Source organism: Mobula birostris, chromosome 14, assembly GCF_030028105.1.
Source record: "Mobula birostris isolate sMobBir1 chromosome 14, sMobBir1.hap1, whole genome shotgun sequence".
Classification (NCBI taxonomy): Eukaryota; Metazoa; Chordata; class Chondrichthyes; order Myliobatiformes; family Myliobatidae; genus Mobula; species Mobula birostris.
Genome location: NC_092383.1, coordinates 87621286 through 87630267, shown reverse-complemented (window position 1 = coordinate 87630267; position 8982 = coordinate 87621286).

Here is an 8982-nt window from a genome sequence, read left to right as displayed (position 1 = left end):
ACCATCAGGCTCTTGAACAAAAGGGAATAGCTACACTCATTTAAGGACGCTTTTATCTTGTCACTTCCTGCTCGTTATTTCTTGCTATTTATTTATATCTGCGTTTGCACAGTTTGTTTACAGTATACAGTTCCTGAGGTTTACAGTTTACAGATCCTGTTAATAGTGACTGTGTTATAGATTTGCTAATTATGCCTGCAGAAAAAGATTCTCATGATTGTATGTGGTGACATGTATGTACTCTGATAATAAATTTTACTTTGAACTTTGATAATATTGACAAAGTTTTAAGTCCATTTTCCATGAGATTCCATGCCTGCTTTCAATGCATCCTAATTGAGAGAAATTGGGCATTGGTAGTGTCTCACTGAATAAAAGATCTTAAGCAGAAAGCAGCAATGTAACTTCACACAACAAAGCAATACTGCGATGAGAAGAGGGTGTCAGAGGCCACACGTTTCAGAGAGTGACAACTATTCTCATGTCAAACATTTACCACAACCTGAGGCAGGGGGAAATCGCTGCTGCAACACAAACAGCAACCTAAAAGAACAGCCCAATATATTATTAAGCAAGCAACAGTCTCTCTCATCACCACCGGCAGAAGACTACTCCCTGGACAAGTTACACAGAAGCCCATGACCATCAGCCCCAAGGACAAGGTTAGCAGCCATCTGGAAGCAAAACTGTTGGATGTTGACATCTGTCACATGAATAAGATCCCTGCTCTGTTGGTGACAATCATAAGGATCATTTCACTGGAATTTGCTCCAAGATTATTTGAAGCTGTGCAAAAGCATTAATGGTGATGATGCTTGAAGGACTGATTATGTAGATTCAGATTATTTGTGTCTGACAGTTTTGAATTGACAGGTGGGATGTTTTCGTACCACGTGTACTGAATGCGAAGGGTTCCCTGGACAGACTCACAGGACACTGGCTGCTGGTGACGAGTGGTTTCAGTATTGTGACCGCTTCTTTCCACATTACATACAGACGAATTATTTGACAGAGTTGATGGCTTTGTGAGCAGGTTTGCAGGTGGTACAAAGATAGGTGGAAGGACAGATAAGTGTTGTGGCAGCATGGAGCCTGTAGCAGGACTTAGTCAGATTGGGAGAATGGAGAAGAAAGTGTCAGATGGAATATTGTGAGAGAACTGTATGGTCATGCACTTTGGTAGGAGGAATAAACGTCTCTTCTGAATGGTGAGATAATTCAAAATCAGAGGTGCAAGGGGACTTGGTATCTTTGAGGCATATAGACCATGAGTAACACTTGTGTCTCACTGATCTGTTATTGTTGAATTATTAGTTTTAGTCTGAATGTAAACCTCTGACAGGGTGACATTTCGTACAGTTCAGAGGCAGGAAAATGTGCTGAGCCTCCGGTGTCCTGTCAGAGGGTCAGACGCTGCACTGGATGAGAGCAACAGGAATGGGGTTTCTCGACCCCAGCCCACTCCCCACAGGATTCAGCACTTCAGGGTATCCTTGCTGTCCTGACCCCTCCCAGAGAAAACATGGATCATACAGTTTAATGGGAGCACACATCTAACAGCTGGAAACCTACCATTGGATACTTGTAGATATACACTAAACATCGGATTGGCACCTGGTGTTGTAATTCCACAGCTGTACCGTCCTGTATCTCGAGAGTGAACATCCTCCATAGTAACAGTAAATATTCCCTCTTCTGGGTTATCTGTGATTGACACTCGTCCACTCCGTCCGTACTGCCCATTTGTTTCCACTAAAACTGAACATTGGAGAGTCCATCCATGGCACCAATACTTTGTGTGTGAGCGGTACTTTGCTTCATAGTAACAATCGATTGTGATCGCTCTTCCCACAACTCCTCTTAAATATTTCTCTGCCCACAATGCACCTGAAACTGAGAGAGGCATTTTCAGATTTGATGGAAAAGAAGAATTTAATGCAAGCAAATAACTTAAAAAGCACAAAATCAGTCACTGAGAAACCTACTATCAATTACTTGTAGATAAACATAAAATCTTGGATCGGGACTTTTATCTGTGATTCCACAGCCGTACCATCCTGTATCTCAAGAGCGAAGATTCTCCATAGTAACAGTAAATATTCCCTGTTCCGGGTTATCTGTGATTGACACTCGTCCACTCAGTCCGTGTTGCCCATTTGTTTCCACTAAATCTGAACATTGTTGATTCCTACTAGGGCACCAGTACTTTGTGTGTGAGCGGTACATTGCTTCATAGTGACAATTGATTGTGATCGCTCTTCCCACAACTCCTCTTACAGATTCTTTCGCCCACAATGCACTTGAAACTGAGGGAGAAATATTGAAATTACAGAAACAAATGTGGTTTATCATTGTGACACAGTAGAAGACCCTGTATGGGTCACACCTGTAATGTGAACCTTTGGATCCTTAAGGTCATTATAGCCAGGAGTGGGGGGCTGCAGGGATAAGGTCATATCACCGATTAAATGCTCCCAATGGTGTGTGTCTCAAATAGACTCTGACAACCCAGTACAGCTCCCGGCCTTCACGTACGGCTTAGCGACTACGCCCAGCCGAACTGTTTCTACTGACAGGAGAAGTGACAGAGGCAGGTTAGCGACATCTTAAGCCGGTTGCTCTGGGCAGATGGTGCTCATCAGCCATGGTTAGCAGCTCATCTAGGAGAAGGGAAAATCCAGAGCTGGAGTCCCTACAGCAGTCCAAAGTTGCTTTCAAGGCTGAGTATCAAGAACTCTGCTGCCACCGGTGCCAAGCTGTATCGGTTTCTGTCGTTCATCTGGATTCATTAGGAGCGTGTAGAGAAGGAGCTTATTGAATGGGCAGGAGCTGGCTCTCCTTATCGTAGTGCCTTGTCTTGCATACTGGTTTGCATATCACATAACAGAGAGAGTGTAACTATGATTCAGAGACTGATGGCTATGTTTTAGTGCCTAACTGGAACCATCTACTCCAGACCATTGAAGAATGTCAGATGATCAGACTGAAATATACAAAATCCTGCTGAGCCTTGCCAGGGTAATTGCAGAGATGATATTTGGATCACCTGGACAATACAAATACCTCGGTCAGGATGCTGTTCATTGACTACAGCTCCGTGTCTAACACACTCATTTCTACAGTTCTGATTGAAAAGCTCCAGAGTGTTGGACTCTGTACCTCCCTCTGCAAATGTATCCTCAACTTCTGAACTGGAAGACCACAATCTGTGCGGATTGGAAATAACATCTCCACCTCGCTGCCAATCAACACTGACGCACCTCAGGGATATGTGCTTAGACCACTGATCTACTGTCTCTACACCCAGGACTGTGTGGCTAGGCAGTGTACAAGTGCCATCTATAAATTTGCTGATCAGAAGACTATTGTTGGCAGTACTTCAGATGGTGATGAGAGGGCATACAGGAGGGAGGTATATCAGCTCCTTGAGCTCTGCCATCTGATTTCCGAATGGACATTGAACCCAAGAACACTACCACACTACTTTTTGCTTCTATTTTTGCACTTCTTATTTAATTTAACTTCATATATATTTACTATAATTCACCTTTTTTTTTATCTTTTACTACGTATTGCATTGAACTGCTGCTGCAAAGACAACAAATTTCATGACATATGTAGGTGATATTAAACTTAGAGGGATGATAGCAGGTGTATCATATTCTGTTTGAGGAGCAAGCGGTATGATCACTCTATTCCAGCATGACGTTCTCCTAATTGGTTGTCCACTGGTCCTCAGGTGGCTGCAAAGGCCGAACTGGGATCCACATATCGTAGTGCAGTGTAGACATAAGAAAGTGGTTGCTGTGGTTACTGGTTGGTTTCTCTGACCGTCTATTCTCTCCTTTGGCAGCTGCAGCTTGTTCTCTGCAGCACACTGGAGGTTGCTCTCATGTAGCACATCTCCCTCTTGAACAGATTTCTTACTGGTATCTCTATTGAGTACAATGTCTTCCCAGCTTTCAGAAGTAATGTTGAATTTCTTCAGTCTGATGTTGATATTGGAAACGTTCTTTGTCCACCAAGAGTAGCTTGCTGAACTTCCATCAACTGGAATAAAGGATTTATTTGGGGGAGTCATGATTTAGGCATTCAAGTGAGATGCCAGATCCATCAGATTTGGCATTGCTCTATCATGGTGGGAATGTGGCTCATTTTGTCCTCCTCCATTACATTGGTGTTAGTACTTTTGTTTCTAATCCTCAAAATCTTTTGCAAGGTTCTTTGGAGGTGTTGTACCAGGACCTTTCAGGTGATCCATAATTCACTCCATGCTGTAATCTGGTAATGATCTGAGCTGGCAATGTTTGAACCCGAGAGTGGAGAATGGACAGACTCTGATGTGGAGATGGCAACCAGAGTTTATTCATAAGAATTCCAACAGGGCATTGGTGGCTCATCCAAGCAACACCGTGAGATGTAACGTTCTCAAATCTAGGACCCTGTGATTACTGCTAATTGGCCGTGCACTTAAATAATAAAAGAAACATGGAATCCCTGAGCCTATCAAGATAAACTTAACAAGCTTAAAGAGGAGGCACCATGAAACTGCATTACAAAGAGCAAGTTGCTCAATTAAAACAAAAGGAACTCTAAAGAAATAACAAATTACCCAATTCAGGTGCTCTAAAACCATCAGAACCCAATGCTTTTTGGCTCCCTGAACAGGCCCGTAGAGCTCTTTACAAATGTAGGAAGGACAACTATTGAATAGAGGAAACGTTTTGTAGGTTATAGTCTTCAAGAACTCGTTTCCTTAATTTTGCATAGGGTCCATATGCATTACTCAGGTGATATGTTATAATCCAGTTTCGGTTAACTCAAACCATTGTGTTCCTTTGTCACTCACTCGGGTCACCCCAAGTTTCTCTTCCATTCATTATGTTTCTGCACTCGACCCTCCCTGTCCGGATTCAAATTCTTCACTGAAAACATCCCTTTGCCTCCTCACTTGCTCCTTCCCCCCACAGAGTTCTTCACATAGTTTGTGTTTTGCTCGGGTTCCAGCATTCACAATTTCTTGTGCCTCGAAATCGGAGGCAGGAGCAGCCACCGGGAAATCAAACAAGAAACGTGAGAAGCACATGGATGAAAGGAAAATGGAGGGCTATGTGGGAGGGAAGTGTTAGATCAATCTCGGGGTAGGTTGAAAGCTCAGCACAACATTGTAGGCCAAAGGGCCTGAATGGTCCGATGCTAATCTATAATCTATATGTTCCCTCAGAGGAAAGGGGAGTTGTTGGAATTGTCTAACCAATAGTACATTCCGCATTCCTACTGACTTCCAGCCCCACCACCAGAGACTCGATCATACACTTGTCATCCCATCATCTGTGGCCCATTAACCCCCCAATCTGAATAGTTTTGGACGTGGTAGGAGTGTGAAGCACATGGAGGAAAACCAAGTTATCACAGAAGCCTGGAGAAACTCAAGGATTGAAATGGACGGTGTGTGCTGTGAGACAGCAGCTCAGCTGGTAGTGCCTCTCATTGACTGGTGAAGAAGGCACAAGTGCTCTCTGCAGAAACAAATCCATTTTAAAATGAAATTCCTATTGCGCCTATGAGGAGTATCCCCACTACAGTGAAGCAAACAATTGTTTAGTACTTGTTCTTTAAGGAACATATGAGTCGTCACAACATCGAGAACCGAAGGGCTTGTACTGTGCTGTAGTATTCTAGTGTCTAGTGTCTAGTATTGCAGCAAGGGAGTTAGGAACAAAAATATTAATGCAGCTTGTTATCACGTCCACAGAATATGCTCCAATACTTCATGTTTAAAGACTTGCTTGTTATTGCTATTGTGTTAGGTGCGTCTGTGTTCTATGTCCATGTACTTCTTGCGTTCACTTTCCCTCTAGGTAGCTGAACAGAAATTCTGGGCTGATCTTCCAGTGCAGTAGTGAGGGAGTGTGGCAGTGTGGAAGGTGCTGCCCTTCATTCAACCCAGATCCTAACAGGCTGCTCAAATGCACACAAACAGAATGTACATGTTATCTTTCCATGACTGCATTAATGTTTGTTTAATCGTGCTGTGGAAATGGTGCCCTACACGTCCCCATATTGGAGCAGTAGGTGGAGCTTCAATTAATTAGTTAGCTACAAGGTATCACCACATATGATGCAATTACAAATCATCCCTTCTCACAGAAAAACTTGAAGTTGACATTCTTCTGCAGTTCACCTCATCACCATGATAACTACCAAAAGAAATGCAGCTCATGGGCTCTGTGGCTTGTAACCTTCCCGGCGGCAGCATTTGCGGAGGGAAGGTGAACACGGTTTATGCCGACAATGGGCAAGGAGAGTGGGAGGAATCAGCTGATGCGCCAAGAATTTCGAAAGTTGAGGATGGATAATTGAGTAGGACATCAAAGGGAGATACTGCCAGGGCCACCTGGAGGTCTGTATTTGGATTGTGGTTTGAGTGAAGTGAGTTTGGCAGATTACTATTCCTTGCTTCACAGCAGATACTACATTAATGGAAGAAGGATGCAGAAGTAACAAATTTCTCCATTCCTGTAAAGAATAAATAGATCCAAAATACTCCTGGGAATGAGAATAGGATTTTAGATTCAAGTAACTATATCAAGAGTCTTGGAGCACTGTGGTATCGTAGCGGTTCGTACGACTGTATTACAGTCTGGAGCGTTGGAGTTTGGAGTAGAATTCCAGTGCTGTCTGTAGGGGTCTGTATGTTTGCCCTGTGATTGTATGTGTTTTCTCCAGGTGCTCCGGTTTCCTCCCACAAGCCAAAAGAATCGACCAGTAATTAGGTTAATTAGTCATTGTAAATTGTCCTGTACCAAGTTAGGGTTAAATTGGTGGTTGCTGGGTGGCACGGTCTGTTTGATTGGAAAGGCCTGTTCTGTGCTCTACCTTGAAATAAATAAAATAAGGAATGTACAAGTTCATATCGCAATATCTCATTAAATTCCTGAATCCAGAGTCTTTTAAATACATTAAAAGGGGAAATCTACTATTTTTGTTTGGTTTGGTCTGGTCCATATGTGACTCCAGACCTGTTATGTTTTGTAACTCCAAATCATAAAATTAATTTGAAGAATAATACAAAACCCTAAGAAACGTGAGTGTTAGTTTGTTCTTTATTTTAAGTGAGAGGCACACGTAGCATGCGGTAACGCCATGACATATGTAATTCACTTATTTTTACATATAGATTATTTAAACAAACAGGAATGCTTAATCAAACAGTATATTTACAATATTACTAACATACTACTGAAATATTAAATACACAACAAGCCCCACCGCTAAGTTTGTCTCTGAATCACCCCTCTGAAATGGCCCAGGCAGACACACATGGCTCAGGGCAATAAATTCCACATTAACCCCTAAACCTCGCTGGTGAATGAACTGAAAATTTCAAAGTATTCATTTTCAACGAGATGGCTGGTTTAATAAGGGTGTCTGTGAAGTATACATATGTGAGTCAATAGAGGTAAGAATGTGAAGAAAATGTAAATAAAATGTTGGCTGTCCTCTGCCCAGGGGGTAGTAATATCATTGACAAAGTCTCAAAAAACATTTCATCAGCTGCACTTTAAATAAAGAGAGTTGAAATTTAGAGTGTGTGAAATTGTTGTTATGATCACGCTCCAAGAATATTGGACTGTTTTAAAAATATTTTTGTTGTACATACAGAATACTAACATTGCATTGTGACATTATTAAATAATGCATGATATTAAATGCCCTTCAGATTCATTCTCAGCTGAGTGCCAGATTTACTGCTGCGGCTTTGTGTGTAGAAAGAAAAGAAATCGCAAGACCATTCCCCAACATTTATCAATAACTTCTGCTGAGTATTTTCTGCCTTTACAATCTACACATATTCAACCACCTCTGCCGTGCAAATGGTGCACGAGACAGAAGCTAATACTGATTATCAGCATGTCTAGCTCGGGCGGTCACTCACCAGGCAGCGAACAGATGAGAAGAATCGGAACCCACATTGTGTTGTTCGCACAGATCAAACCAGCAGTTTGTCTGGCACTCAACTTCTGGTCCTTAGTGTAAAATAACTTTTCAATAGAAATGTTATGGTGAAAATAAATGAGGAAGAAGGCAGTCGGAAGCCCAATTGTGAAAGCACAGTGAAGCAACTGAGGAAATATGTTTACTAAGAAATTGAAATTTTCTCTGTACAATAATGGAATATATTTTCAATGAATGGTGAGCATGATGGAGAGATTAAGAAAATTGTACAGCAACTTAACTGAGAGGATTAAAATAAATTGTGAGGTGATGATAAAAAATATACAGTTTACAGCTTGAGGGTAATTTCCCCTCTCTATGCAATCACTCCTCCAAGAGGACACAACTTTGCCACAGGGTTTGGAGGCTGGCATGCCTCAGTGACCCGGAGAGCTATGATGGCTGAAGTCAGTGAGTTATGCTTTGGCTCTTGGTAGGGTCACACATGACAAACAGGTCAAAGGGTAGAGGCCAGACTAAGTGTGGTCCACAGGTCCTTCATGTTCAAGGGTACAGCTCAGGGCTAACAAACCTGAATGGTAAATCGAAACTGTTACAGAAACAGCAATAAAGAAGGCTTCTATATCCATGTGTGACAGTATCCCTGAATCTGCACCTGGGACTTGCACGACTGACAGCAGTGAAAACTAAGTTACTGAACTGATGAAGGCACTACCACATGGAAGACCTTCATTGCTGCCCTAAATGCCAGTGGCATAATGGGCAGTAACACAGAGATGATCTTGGATCATACCCTCATTGAATGGTGAGAGTGGTGAAAAGACTTAAAAAACACTTTGTATAGCAACTTAAGTGAGAGGGTTAAAATAAATTATGAGGTGAATTCCCCTCTCTATGCACCTACTGCTGTCTGAGGCACTGGGAATGTCATTGCGAGAGACAGTTAATGCAGAACCTGTTCAGAGTGTTAGGAGGAGGTTCCCCTTCTCTTTTCCTTTTCCCACAGTGTTCATCACTGTCTGC